The sequence below is a fragment of the Triturus cristatus genome, chromosome 10 (assembly GCF_964204655.1).
Source record: "Triturus cristatus chromosome 10, aTriCri1.1, whole genome shotgun sequence".
Taxonomy (NCBI): Eukaryota; Metazoa; Chordata; class Amphibia; order Caudata; family Salamandridae; genus Triturus; species Triturus cristatus.
In genome coordinates this window covers 139,054,319-139,069,788 of record NC_140593.1, presented here as the reverse complement: position 1 = coordinate 139,069,788, position 15,470 = coordinate 139,054,319, and the positions used below count along the sequence as shown (strand labels likewise).

General features: G+C 51.2%; 1 protein-coding gene across 1 annotated transcript in view; it reads right to left on the bottom strand.

Annotated features, from left to right (window-relative positions):
- LOC146789044 (collagen alpha-6(VI) chain-like) overlaps nucleotides 1-15,470 on the bottom strand; it is a 788,523-nt gene that overhangs the window by 411,610 nt on the left and 361,443 nt on the right. The gene's annotated exons all lie outside the window — the stretch shown is intronic.

Genomic DNA, 15,470 nt, shown 5'->3' with positions numbered 1-15,470 from the left:
CCCCGGCGAGAAACAACGGGCCAGAGGGGAACCTGTCCTCCGAGGAACTAGCGGACCGAGAGAGAAGCCGCAACCACGAACTGGAACTGGCAAAACTAAAAATCGAGGGAGAGATAAAACTGGCAGAGAAGAAGTTAGCCGTCGAGCAGTTACGGCTACAAGGGGAACTCGAAGAGAAGAGACTCCAAAGGGAGCACGACGAAAAGAAACTCCAGCTAGAACATGAACGCGGCCTGAAGGAGATTGAGTGGCGGGCTAGACACGAAAAGTCACAGCCGCCCGGGAATCCCCAGCCCGCTCCCGCCGGGGAAACCAAAGTTCACATCCCCAAGGATGTGGTCAAGGAGTATTATAAGAACGATGATATCCAGCAGTGGTTTAAAGCCTACGAAGTCGCCATGACCTCTCACCGAGTCCTGCAGAAGGATTGGGGGGCTGGCCTATGGGGCCGGTTCTTAAGCGAAGGAAGGGACACTCTGCTCGATCTGCCCTCCGCGGTCATGAACTCCTACAGCCACATGAAGGAAGCCCTCGTGGGCCGGTACGGACTCACCCCCGAAATGTACCGACAACGGTTCCGAGATTGCAAAAAGATACCGGGCACCACGTGGGTCGAATACGTGAACTTTTACAGCCGAGCCTTGGACGGGTGGATCAAGGGCAGCAAGGTCTCCACCTTCGAAGAACTGTTCGATCTGATCGCCTGGGAACATTTAGCGGCCAATTGCTTTATAGAACTGCGCCAGCATCTCCTAGACAGTAAACTCACCGACCCTCGGAAGCTGGCCGCTGAGGCTGATCGTTGGGTGAACACCCGGGCCACCCGAGGCCCCGTGGGGGACTACGGCTGCAACAGTCAGGGTCCCCCCCACCAGAGGGGCGGAGGGAACCACGGCCGACCAAGAGACTTTGCCAGGGGGTCCTCCACCAGCCCCCCCAGCAGCCCACCAGCGGCGGGTTCGGCCCAGTCTCCAGCCAGCACCGGAGCCCCAGGACGACCAGGTCCACGAGCTAGGATCACCTGCTTCCGCTGCCAGCAGCCCGGACACTACGCCAATGACCCCCAGTGTCCCCAGTATCAGCGAACCACAACGACCAACCCCACGACCCGGCAGATGGCCTCCGTGGCTCTGGGGGAAGAAATGGAAGACTCCGAGGAATGGGAACCGGCGGCCATGGCCCTGGTCTCCCTTGGTGATCGAGAAATGGTCCCCGGGACACCCTTGCCCGCCAACACAGAGAAATACCGACAGCAGGTGACTATCAACGGCCACCGAGTCGAGGGCCTTCGCGACACCGGGGTGAGTGTCACCGCGGTCCACCGCAGCCTAATTTCCGAAGACCAGATCCTAGCCGGGGCCCTCTGTCCGGTCGTATCCTCCGACAATTCTGAGAGCCTCTGCCAGATGGCCCTGGTGCCCTTCGAGTGGGGAGGGGTCTCCGGAGAACTGAAGGTAGCGGTCCGGACCTCGCAGCCGGTAGACTGCCTCCTGGGCAACGACCTGGAGAGTTCCCCGTGGGGGCAAGTGGAACGAAGAGCCCACCTGGAGATGATGGGCCTACCAGAATGGGTCTGCGCCACCACGCGCTCCATGACCGCACGAGTGGCCCCCTCCAGGGGCGGTGAAGCCCTCTTACCGAACACTTTCCCCGAGAACAGGGACCCCCTACCAGAAGCAGACAACCCTCCTTCCGAGGAAGAAGGAGACACGAACCCAGGGGAAGGACCGGAACCTTCCGCCCCAGAGGCCCCGATGGAACCCGAAGAACTGCCCGAGTTGGCCCAGTGGCACGGCGAATGGGGGCCCTCCCGCGAAGAGTTCTGCCAGGAACAGACCACTTGCCCCTCCCTCGAGGGACTTAGACAACAAGCCGAAGCCCAGGTCGCCGGTGATCAAACCGGAACCCATTGGGTCTATTGGGACAATGGCCTCCTCTACAGCGAGCAAAAGTCAGCCGAGCTAGGCGCAGCACGAGTACTGGTGGTACCCCTGCGGTTCCGGAGCCTCCTCCTGGGCCTGGCCCACGATGTACCCTTGGCAGGACACTTAGGCCAAGACAAGACATACCAGCGATTGGTGACCCACTTCTATTGGCCCAAGATGCGAGCGAATGTAGAAGCACACTGCAAGTCCTGCCTCACGTGCCAGGGCAGTGGGAAGAGTGGCGGAAAACGCAAAGCTCCCTTACAACCGTTCCCCGTTGTAAGTACCCCGTTCGAGCGGGTCGGCATCGACATCGTGGGACCCCTGGATCCGAAGACCGCCCAGGGCCACAGATTCATCCTCGTCCTGGTGGACCATGCCACCCGCTACCTCGAGGCCAGCCAAGAAGAAATGAAGCGCTGGTATGACCAGAACGCAACCTTGGTCGAGTTCCAGCCGGGCCAGCAGGTTTGGGTCATGGCTCCGGTGAGACCCTGCGCCCTACAAGACAAATGGACTGGTCCATTCAAGGTGGTCGAACGGAAGAGCCAGGTCACGTATCTGGTCGACGTACAGTCCCCACGGAACCCCCTCCGGGTCCTCCACGTAAACCGTCTCAAGCCCCACTTCATAAGGACAGAACTGAGTTTGCTACTGGCCACCGATGAGGGGGCAGAAGAAGACACTGAACCCCTGCCCGATCTCCTGTGCACAAAAGAACTGGACGGTTCCGTGTAGGGTGTGAGACTGTCGGCCACCCTCACCCCCCAGCAGGCCGACGACTGCCGCCAGCTGCTCGGACAATTCGCAGACCTTTTCTCCCTCATTCCAAGGGTGACCGACTGGTGTGTCCACGACGTGGACACCGGTGACTGCCCGCCTGTGAGACACCGAGCCTACCGGGTGCCTGACCGGGTCCGCACCTGCATCAAGACCGAGGTACAGAAAATGCTCAACCTAGGGGTCATCGAGCCCTCCGACAGCCCCTGGGCCAGCCCGGTGGTTCTGGTCCCGAAGGCCGCCTCCCCAGGGGTCGCCCCCGAACTAAGATTCTGTGTAGACTATCGGGGGCTCAACGCGGTCACCCGCGCAGACGCTCACCCTATTCCCCGAGCCGACGAGCTCATCGACCGCCTGGGGGCCGCCCAGTTCCTCAGCACTTTCGACCTGACCTGCGGGTACTGGCAGATCGCTCTCACGGAAGGGGCGAAAGAGCGCTCTGCCTTCTCCACGCCAGATGGCCACTACCGCTTCAGGGTCATGCCGTTCGGAATGAAAAACGCCCCAGCCACGTTCCAGCGGTTGGTGAACAAGGTCCTGGCCGGACTCGAGGAGTTCAGCGCAGCGTACCTTGACGATATCGCCGTATTCAGCTCTCAATGGCACGAGCATCTCCAGCACCTCCGACAAGTACTAATGGCCCTGCGCCAAGCGGGCCTGACAGTGAAAGCCAGCAAATGCCAGCTCGGACAAGGCTCCGTGGTCTACCTGGGGCATCAGGTGGGCAGCGGCCAGGTCGCCCCCCTCCAGCCGAAGATCGATGCCATCAAGTCCTGGGAGCCCCCCTCCACGCAGACCGAGGTTCGGGCCTTCCTGGGCCTTACGGGGTACTACCGGAGGTTCATTAAAAATTATGGTAGTATCGCAGGGCCCCTCACAGAGTTGACCTCCAAAAAGCTTCCGCAGAAGGTGCAGTGGAGCCCCCAGTGCCAGCAGGCGTTCGACGCCTTGAAAACCGCCATGTGCACCGCTCCCGTACTCAAGGCCCCCGACTACTCCCAAGAGTTCGTGGTCCAGACCGACGCATCCGAACATGGCATCGGGGCCGTGCTCTCGCAGTTCGACGACAAGGGCATTGATCAGCCCATAGCCTTCATCAGCCGAAGGCTGCTGCTGAGAGAGCAGCGTTGGAGTACTATAGAGCGAGAGGCCTTTGCCGTAGTCTGGGCCCTCAAGAAACTGCGGCCCTACTTGTTCGGAACCCATTTTCGAGTACAGACGGCCCACCGGCCCTTGCAGTGGCTAATGCGGATGAGGGGGGAGAACCCCAAGCTACTACGATGGTCCATCTCTCTCCAAGGTATGGATTTCACTGTCGAACATCGCCCCGGGACGGATCATGCCAACGCCGACGGCCTGTCCCGGTTCTTCCGCTTCGGCGAGGAGAACCCCCCAGTGGATGGGTAGTTCTCCACGCCTTTCAGCTGGGGGGGACGCGTGTGAGACCGGCCTCACGGCGTTGCCCTCTCCATCATCCCGCCAACCTGCAACCACCCTCAAGACACGACATCCCCGATTCCGGCCGCCCCAGCCACCCCCGATCCACGGGCCGGCCAGAGACCTGACAGACTCAACACCCTACTACGCATGCCCAACCGAGGGAGCGGGAACCCTCGAGCCAGACCCAGAGGCGCCAGCCCAGTCACACCTCGGGTCGCCTTCCCCGGGAGGACTCAATCGGCCACCAGGCCCCTGGGGAGCAGGCGCCTCCCCTACCGAGCGTCTGGGGTCCCTCCCAGACCCACCTGAAAAGACCAAAGAAGTGAGCGGCAGGAAATCCCGCCGAACCCCCTCCGTCACCCCAGTCCCCCCTCTGCGAGCACTCCGGACTTCAAAGAACCAGCGGAGTATAACAAGGGGTGCCGGAGAAACAAGGACAGAGAAGACCTGGAACCATCTGAGCCTGCTGACGCTGTCGCGGCTCCTGAACGCTGAATTCACCTGGGCCTGCTGAGTGACTCGCGGCCTCTTGCTTTTGAACCATCTGAGCCCTGCGGACGAGGTCGCGGCTCCCGAACCCTGATCCACCTAGGCCTGCTGAGTGACTCGCGGCCCCCAGCTATTGAACCATCTGAGCCCTGCTGACGGAATCGCGGCTCCTGAACTCCGACCACCTGTGCCTGCTGAGAGACTCGCGGCGCTCCCCTTGAGGACGACTCGGTAAGAGATCGCCCAGAGACACGACACCCTCCAGCTCGAGGATTGTGAGCTTCCGCAGGGTATTTCGCAGAGACACTATCTTGAAAGACTGTCCCGCTACCCCCATTCCCCACAACTGATTTGTGGTACGTTGTGCCACTGCTGTACTATTTGCCTTTTGGGTCATAAAGATCCTTTGAAATCATCGATAAAAGAACTTATCGTCCTACAAAGAATACGTGTGGTGTCCCTCTGCTCACATTGTAGATCAGGGTGTGCGCGCCTGGTTCGGCTTACTTGGGAGAGGTGGGTCAAAGGGGTGGGCAAGTCGTATATCGAACCCCCTTCCGGCGGACGCCTTTCCAACAATGGGAAAGAGGGCAATGGAGAGGAATCGCCACGAGGCTTTGAAAAAATAAGTCCAACTACTGTATTTGAAATAAAATACTGCAGCGAATTGTATCTGCTATTATAAACATTTATTAGTAATGTGCACAAGTTTACGTTCAAAATAATTCATGCTAAAATGAAAATCATTTTTAGTAGGTAATCATACTTAAGTTTTATATGCCTGCACGTAAATAAAGTGCTGAATTAAGTTAGTCTAACTGTCAATGCCATGTTAACTGGAAAATAATGTACTAACACTGAAAGATCTGTTTTTCACATTGAATAGTTATTTGTGCAAAATGTTTTTCTTCTCTTTACTGCAGATGTTGCGGATTTAGAAGCCTACTGTTAGCCAGGGAATAGACCCTTGTTTTGTATTAAACAACTGATAGTGAGGTTCTTACCAGGAGGAGACAAAACGACAGGAAGGCTGATTCATGGGAAGAAGTTTTGGATCACAAGAAAACAAGTTTGTAACATTTCAAGGAATAATATCTGAAAACCTGTTCTGCTTTGGTGAGAACATGGGGATTAAACTTCTTTCCAGGAGAAACTGGTATTCTATTGGTGGATGAAGAAGATGAAAGAAAATAATGTTGCAACAATTTGTGTGTTTATATTAGTGCTTGTTCCTAGAGTAGGCACATATTCCTTCCCCGACTCTCTGACCGGAGACTCATCTCTTGAGTTTCTGATATCTTTTTTATGTGAGACTGCTTTTTGGGATCATTCCTTGGATTGTCTGCTTTTATTTTTGAGCTGAGAATACTTTACAGCTTATAATGCAAAGGCTATATGCTTGCGTACTGACTCTGTCACCAATAACCTTTATGGGTTTCTGAACTGACACCTTTCCTCTCATTATTCCAGTTTTTTTAGAATAGGGAGTTTCCTTAATGGAACACACTTGTTGTATTATTGCTATTTTGACTGTGACCTTGACAAACATTTAGGGGTCTATTAGCATGGCGGTCGGAAAATCACTCCGACCGCCATGGTAGCGGGAAAACACCACCCGCCAGGACCGCGGGAAAACCACCGGTCCAATTATTATGCTCCGCAGTGGAAATACGACCACGACCTTCGGATAGCGGCGGTTAACATTGTGGGGGGCGGTGCTGCCAGCAGCACCGCCGCGATGTCGAAACAAGCATGTCCTGCATGTCCCTGCACTGTGTTGCAGGCACTGCACAGTGCCTGCCACCTGGTACAGGGACATGAAGGGGGTACCCCAGTGCACCCACACACCCCTCCAACACATTGGGGGTCCGCAATGGACCCCCGGAGACATTCTCCGCATGCCTTTCCATGGCGGTTCCACCGCCCCGGAAATCTGGCTACCACCGGCATCATAATCGTGCCGGCGGTGCTTGGCTCTGATCCACCACAATTGTTGGGGTTCAGCTCCGCACGCCAGGCAAGCTGGCGGACTGCAACCGGCGGAAAAGTGGCGGGTGGAAAATCACAACGCTACAGTCACGACCGCAATGCTAATCGGACCGGCGGTGTTCAGGGCTTCGATGCTGGGTGGATGTCCGCTGCCGGTCTGGCGATTGCTACCCGCCCAGCGGAGGATATCCGCCCTCCATCATAATGGACCCCTAAGTTCTACGTTTGAATCAAATATCATTTGATGGATTATATTAACTTTTAATGCTGAAATCTAAAGATTCATGACTAATAAATAAAGAGATGAAAACTTAAATATTTTGAAAATAAAACCCTTCAACTCACACTGACTCTTTTTTTTACCCAATTTAAATCTTTAATGATGTATTGTTTATAGATGATTGCTCCTCATTTCTCTTTGTCGACCATCAAAGATCCATACAACCAGTGTGGGGGGGTTAATCGATTATAACCCCCGAAGATTGAGAAATAGAAACCTCGTTCCATCATCAATCATCTCAAATATGTAGAGGGTAAAGATTCCATCGTTTTGAGAGACAGTTTATATGGCGAGCTCATAAACTAATGATCCAAAACACTAATTTGTACAATATCCAATAGCATTATTACTTCACAGCAGGACATCTGTTCATGTGTAATTTACTAACCTGTGTGATGGACAGAAACTCTGCATGAACAGCACAGTCACTCGAGGAATAATGTCCCTCTGAAAGATCATTGCTCTTTTCAGTTTGGTTGATAAGGACCACCCATACATCTGCTCCAGATTTGGAGGCAACACATTAGAATGATACTTGAAGATTGCACGCGTGTCAGGATTGGCTGGTGGTGGTTGCAGTTGAACCACCCTTTAAAGAGGCCAACTGTATGGCCCACTTAAGTCCAATAAAGCCTCAATACCAATTGACTATCAAATGACTATTAGGTTCAGAAAGAAACTTAAGACTTGGCTCTTTCCCTTATAACTAATTCCACCCCTTATGGCCTCTTCCTCAGCGATTAGCAAACACAATCTATGGCTGTTATACCGCCATGATATCCCCATGGGGATGAGTGTTTGCACTTAATAAATACCATTAAATAAATACCTGGGATATTTCATTTCTCTTATGCACTTGTATTAACTTGGTAAATCATTGACATAGTTTGCTACTACTCAATCTTCCAGTGACCTTGCTCTCCATCACTCTGACTAACTCTGAATAACACAAAATGTTCTACAATTGTTATAAGTCAAAAAACGAATCCTGTGATTGGCAACAAAGCTGTGTTAAAAGTTGTACACTTGTTGAATTTCTGCATTCAACTGTTTGAAGCTGAAAAGAGGACGTTGCTCAGTTAAAATGTGCATGACCACAATTTCTGGTTTGGTGTGAGAGCCTCATGAGCGTCATGGAGTATGATCATGGAAGATGTGTGTTTATCCCTTTAGTCCGGAGCTGAATAAACCTTTATTGGTTTATGGGAGTCATCAGTTTTCTGGACGAGATTCAAGAGATTTGAAGAGATCCACAGATCAAGCCACTTAAAGATTTTGTTACATGCATTGTTCACACTTCTAAACAATTCACATTCACAGAATTACACCTGTTGGTGTGTCCAGAGGACTGTGTGCATCTGCCTGAAAAGACATGCCAAGCGGGTGATCTCCATTTGTAACACGCCCACTCTGAAGGTGTTCATTTCCCATGCGTTACCCTGCATGTGCCACTTAATTTTCCTCAGTTGACTTCTCACTGCTTAAGTTGTGAAAACAGTCCCACCGATGTGTAACAATGACCCCGAATCAAGTTGAGCTATCACCAGCAGTGCTGATATCAATGCCAACGATGTTAATATGCCACCATCACAGATATCACTGTGTGAAACAGAACATCCTCTTCCTGTTCACGGCAGGAGGGGGTGGGCTTTATCCATGATCCCACTGCTGCAGCTCTACATCTTCAGACTCAGATTAATGCTAGGAAGAGATGTTTCATTAAGTGGCGTCCAGTAATGGCTACACCCATATTCCTTCTCAGAGTGTACTGATTTGCATGACCCGGTGGTACCACCAACGCATTGCCACCACCTCTATGAGGGCTCTACACAGCCTGAAAATGCATTAGTGGCCACATAATTAAAAAATATTAAATATCTTATCCCTATCACAAGATCCCTGGTGTTACAATTTCAGAATGCAACGCCCATTATATTTTTTATCTTACTATCCATTGTTTTATTTTTGGAAATTTCAAATGGTGCAGGTAGGTCTGTTAAAAATGGCAGTAGAAGCCAGTCATCTTCTAGCATGGCTGGCCATTCACCCAAGGTCCACTGGTGATGGATTAAAGATAGTAAAACTCCTTGTTTTTTTTTTTACTACACCCTGGAACAACCCTTTGATTAGGCATCTGATGAATTGATGAGGGTTCAAACATTAAAACATGGTGGCCGCTCTCTAGGAGAAAATGGAACCAGACTAGTATGGAATGAGTTGAACCCTAGTGAGAGAGAGAGAGAGAGAGACAGAGAGAGAGAGAGACACTCTACCTTCTTAGGAAACTCCAAAAACCTACTTTGCTCAGACTGCTTTTTAGCTGAGGACCTGCTATGAAGAGGGCAGCATCTGAACATTATAGTGGCTCCTGCCTTGCACCCGGGTCAACTCTATCTACACCTGCTGAATGCAAAGCAGCACTTTACAAATATCTGAAATGAATAAATAAATACATCTGCAATTCGAATTTTGCATAATTGTAATGTGGATTACAGACAGTTATTGATATTGGTAGAGTTTTTCATAAAGGTACTTAATGTCAAAGTGTAGAAAACAGGTGGCAATAAAAACATACAAACAAAAGTCAATTAAACCAAATATCAGTACATTTCAATGTGGAAGATGTCGAGAATCAGTGTCTGATGACAGTAAGTTAGTGGGAGATGATACCAAGGTGTCAATTGTCGACATGAAGTTTAGAAGTAAGAGGACACAGACAAAAAGTAGTGCATCGTGATCAGGCGGAAAGAGGGTGTAGGGAACAGCACAGACCTCATGCACATATGTAAAAAGAGGCAATTAAGGCGCGCTTGAGAAAAGTATCCAAATATATTTTCCAAATCCTGTGAAAAACTGCTTCCTAGTCAGAAGGAAAATATGCTTATCTATAGCTGTATTTTACCCGCTGTATGACAAAAAGCAATTAGGAATCAAATTTACAAAACTTGCGCCAACTATCTCAAAAATACCAGAATAAAAAAAGCCTTTTTGTATGATTTTCTTTCATCCCTAGCTAGTACCAAGAGTACTGCCCTACTTTGCACACTGTGGTCCTGGGGGAGGCTTTTGCACTGCTGATGATAACCTTTGTAGCAGTCCCAGAAACGTTTAGAGCTTTCCCAAGTTACATTTTTGTAATATTTGGCACCGCTTAACTTATCGGAGGGCAATGGATTTACTGGAAAGGCTAGTCGACTAATTTAATTTCTCAAATTGTAAATTAATAATTCCTAGAAACTTGCGTTAGTTCTGGCATCAAGTCTCTCTTTAGAGGCCAAAATAGAAACTCCAAACCCCGTTGCCAAGAACAGCAGTGATATGTCCTCCTTTTGCAAAAAAATAAAATTAAAATAAAACTCTTCTCTAGGTCAAAAGACCCTCAAAGGTGTTAGCGATTACTTTTCACAGGTATGTCAATAAAAGCAACTCTGTCCTATGTTTTTCCTGGAACAGTTTTAATGAACTATTGAGCCACTTTTATATTATGCAATTTAACAATAAAACCAAGATCAAAACGGAATGTATATGATTTTTATCACATGTGCTTGATTATTAGTCTCTCGCAAATTCGCTCAAAGATAATGTCATAACAAGTGTAATTATAAAATCCCAAATTGTTTTAATCGATAATTTTTTCACCCCTACAATAGTCTCTGATATGACATTTGTGGCAAATCCGATTTCTAAGTGCTTAATTTGTGTGACTGGTTGCCAGTGCTGGTCCCTTTTGATGGCCTGGACTTATTTTTTATCATCAGATTTTAACCAAGTGAGAGTAAGGCATGAAAAAGAAGTTGGAAGAGAAAAATAGTAAAACAATGGCAGAGGGAGCAGGAAGGCATGAAATGAATTGGCTTGAATTACATAAAAAGACAGGAAGTGTAGGGTTGTGGAAGAAAGAGGCAGCCTTTAATTCTGCACCAGCGGCAGACTTGTTAGAAAAACTTTAAGTCCCTTCTATCTATTCACTTATTTATTTTACAAATTAAGCACTGCAACTTTAAATAGAAAGACTAATGCATGCAGCCCCAGTTTACAGCGCCTGCTTCCCAAACATACACAGAAGAATGCCAGGACCTGTTACAAAGATTTATGGAGTATATTTTTCCAGGCAGAGTCTCGACTTACGCCTGTCGACTGCCAAGTGTGTAGATCTTGCCTCACTGGTGATACCAAGAGGCTAAGAAGTAGATGTTCTCTAGACGGTGCCTGGTCAGTGGAATGCCAACTCCCCGCTATGGTCCTCCATGGTGATGGATATTGACCATGGCACAGACTTCTTGCCAGTCACTGCCTTTGACTTCAGTTGCATCTCTATAGCAGTAGCTGGGAAGACCTTCAGTTGGTAGTCTCCACAGAGCTGAGAAGAAGCCTAAATCCAGAGGGGAAATCTCTGTCTCTGTGCTCTTCTTGGACGAAGAAGAGCTGTACTGCCTGGAGTATCCCCGGCCCTTGACGATCAGCCAGAGCCAAAGCTGACTGAGACAGACCTTCATGGAGGACAACATCAATGAGCAAGATTCGTGAGGACTTGCAGCCTACCCAACAGAAGCATCACTGCAACATCTGCAACATCTGCATCATGAAGAGCATTAATAATGTCCTGGTGACGTGAAAAACTGTGCTGGTTGTCGAGCAACATCCCTTTCTCCTCAAATAACTGCCCTCTAGTCCATCAGTAGTGAGCACTTGAGCTTGGGACTCAGTGCTAGGGAGAAACATGGCCTGCATAAGATCACTTACGCCCAACTGTAAGTTTGCGGCCACCTGTATTACACTCCCTGCACATGGGGTATCCTTTTGAGATCCTCCTTCCTCTTGCGTTGTGTTCTGGAGGCTGAGTCTGGTTTCCTTGAACTCAGAAACATTAAAGCCATCATTAAATGACTTATGATTCTCAATATGTTGTGGTTGCTCCATAACACTCAACTAGGGTGTCCTGTTGTCCCATTTGAGTAGCAACCAGTCCAGTGGTTGATAACAGACCAATGGGACCACGGGCTCCGACCCACTGATCCACCTTCCTTTGAAAAATGGTTCCAGATGAGATACATTATTAACATCCATTAAATGAATTGACATTGGTTTATCTGTTAGAGAACTTAATTGCTAAAAGACTAAATTGTTTGGAAACTTTGTGCTGTGTGATATTGTTTCAAAACCTGGCACTAGTGGATAAACATCCCAGTAGTACAATAACACTGAACATTTCATCTCTGCACCAGCAGATAAGGGCCTTCAGATTTCTTCTGAGTATTAGTTTAACTACTCTTTATTTTTTATATCTAAATAAAGAGCTATCCATTTGTATGTATTTGCCTTCACTGGATGTTGATTTTCTTTGTGTGTAATTGCTGCGTAATTTCCTTTTGCCCCATCACCTCTTGAAGCAAGCCTTGACTGCTGTTAGACCTGGCATCCTTGGCATGGTTTTCCCTGACTTTTTTGCTGCTACCTCCTGTGTTTTTGAGGCTGTGCTGGATTTCGTTTTTGCTGGCTTAGATGCTTTAGGCACTTTGCCACTGCTGATCAGTGTCAGTCAATCAATCAATCAATCAGAACATTTGTAAAGCACACTACTCACCCGTGAGGGTCTCAAGGCGCTGGGGGGGGCAGGGTGCTACTACTGCTCGAATAGCCAGTCCTGAGTAGCCTCCTGAAGGTTATTAGGTCCTTGGTCTGCCGTAGGGGGATGGGGAAGATGTTCCAGGTCTTGGTGGCGAGGTGGGAGAATGATCTGCCGCCGGTGGTCACTCTTCGGATGAGGGGGACGGTGGCGAGGGCGAGGTCGGCGGAGCAGAGCTTGCAGTTTGGGGTGTAGAAGGTGAGTCGTCTGTTGAGGTATGCTGGTCCGGTTTTGTGGAGTGCCTTGTGTGCGTGGGTGAGGAGTTTGAAGGTGATCCTCTTGTTGACGGGAAGCCAGTGCAGGTCTCTCAGGTGGTGTGTGATGTGGCTGTGGCGAGGGATGTTGAGGATCAGGCATGCAGAGGCGTTCTGTATGCGTTGTAGTCATTTCAGGAGTTTAGCCGAGGCACCTGCGTAGAGGGCATTTCCGTAGTCCAGCCTGCTGCTGACGAGGGCCTGGGTGACTGTTCTTCTTGTTTCGGTGGGGATCCATCTGTAGATCTTGCGGAGCATGCAGAGGGTATTGAAGCAGGATGACGAGAAGGCATTGACTTGCTTGGCCATGGAGAGTGTTGAGTCGAGGATAAACCCTAGGTTGCGTGTGTGGTCGGTAGGTGTCGGTGCTGCTCCCAGTGCGGTCGTCCATCAGGAGTCGGCCCAGGCTGAGGGGGTGGAGCCGAGGATGAGGACCTCCGTCTGGTCCGGGTTCAGCTTCAGATGTCTGTTCTTCATCCACTCGGCGATGGCTTTCATTCCTTTGTGGAGGTTGGTTTTGGCGGTGAGGGAGAGGATCAGCTGGGTGTCGTCGGCGTAAAAGATGTCGTGCATTCGGGCGACGTGGGCGAGCGGTGCCATATAGACGTTGAACAATGTAGGGCTGCGGGATGATCCTTGGGGTACGCCGCAGATGATCTCGGAGGCTTCAGAACGGAAAAGGGGGAGGCGGACGCTCTGGGTTCTGCTGGAGAGGAAGGAGGTGATCCACTCCAGAGCCTTGTCTCGGATCCCTGCGTTTTGGATGCGTGTGCGTAGGGTGCGGTGGCAGACAGTGTCGAAGGCGGCTGATAGGTCTAGGAGGATGAGGGCTGCGGTTTCGCCGTTGTCCAGCAGGACCCTAATGTCATCGGTGGCGGCGATGAGGGCAGTTTCGATACTGTGGTTGCTGCGGAACCCGGACTGGGACAGATCCAGGATGTTGTTCTCCTCGAGGTAGCAGGTCAGCTGTCTGTTGACTGTCTTGTCGATGACCTTTTGCAGGGAACGGGAGCAGGGAGATTCTTCCGGAAGTTCTTGAGGTCCCTCGGATCCGCCATGGGTTTCTTGAGGAAGGCGTTGATCTCGGCGTGCTTCCAGCTCTCCAGGAAGGTCGCGGTCTCGAAGGAGAAGTTGATGGCCTTGCGGAGGTGGGGTGCGATGGTGGCGCTAGCTTTGTTGATCATGTGGTGTGGGCATGGGTCTGTCGTTGTCGTTTATGTTGGTCCAAGTGAGTAGGGGATCGATGTGGGTGGTGTTCGTGGGGTCTGTGGTGTTGGTGGCTGTTGGGACGGTCAGGTTGTTGAAGCTGTTGTGGATGTCTGCGATCTTGTGATGGAAGAAGGTGGCAAGGGAGTCGCACAGGTCTTGTGATGGTGGGATGTCGTTGGTGTTGGAGCTGGGGTTGGAGAGTTCCTTCATGATGTTAAAGAGCTCTTTGCTGTTGTGCGCGTTGTTGTCGAGGTGGTCCTTGAAGGAGGCCCTTTTGGCGGATCTGCTGAGGTGATGGTGTCTGCGGATGGCGGTCTTGTGGGCTGCGTAGCTGTCCGGTGTCTGTTCGCGGTGACATTTCTTCTCTAGTTTTCTGCAGGTTTGCTTGGAGGCCTGGAGATCCGCGGTGAGCCAGCTGGCTTTCTTGTTAGTGCGTCTGTTGGAGGGTTTCTTGATCGGGCGAGAGTGTTGGTGCAGTCGTCGATCCAATGCCTGAGGTTGCGGGCGGCGGTGTTGGGGTTGACGGGTGGGCTTCGGGCGAGGGTGGTGTTTAGCTGGTCTTCGGTGATTTGGCTCCAGCTGCGGCGGGGGATCTGTTGGGTGCGGTGGTGCCTGGTGGGTTTCCGGAAGGTGAAGTGGACGCAGTGATGGTCGGTCCAGTGGAGTTTGGTGGTGTGGCTGAAGGTGACGTGGGAGCTTGCAGAGAAGATGGGGTCAAGCGTGTGGCCGGCGGAGTGGGTGGGCGTTGTGACGAGCTGTCTGAGTCCGGGGTTGGCGAGATTGTCAATCAGGGTGGTGGAGTTGGTGTCGTTTTTGTTCTTGAGGTGGAAGTTCAGGTCTCCGAGGAGGATGTAGTCTGTGGGGGCAACAGAGTGCGTGCTGACGAAGTCGGCGATGGAGTCGCTGAACTGAGGCCAGGGTCTGGGGGGGTCTGTAGACGAGAGTTCCTCTGAGGGTTGTGTTGGGATCAGTGTGGATCTGGAAGTGCAGGTGTTCGGCGGTGCTGAGGGTGTCGTCGGTGCTGGTCGAGACCCTGAGGGTTTTCTTGTGGATGATGGCGATTCCACCTTCTACTCCATTGGTGCGGTCCATGTGGGTGATCTTGTAGTCGTCCGGGATGGCTATGGCGATGTCTGGTGCTGAGGAGGCATTCATCCAGGTCTCTGTCAGAAAGGCGACGTCCAGGGAGGATGTGTCGGGCAGGTCCCAGAGTTCGACAGCGTGTTTGCGTGCGGAGCGAGTGTTCAGTAGTATGCATCTGAGGTGGTTGCATCCTGTCACGGTGGGCGGTTTGGTGGCTCGGAGGATGGTGAAGCTGCAGCTCTGGCAGGAGAAGGGTCCTTTGGTGTGCTTCGGGGTGGCCAGGAAGCAGGTGTGCGGTCGACCGGTGTTGAGTGCGTGGAGGGTGCTGGTGGCGTAGTGGTGGCGGTCGGTGTGGCGTTCGCGGGGACCAGGGGGTCTGGCGCTGGGCACGGTCC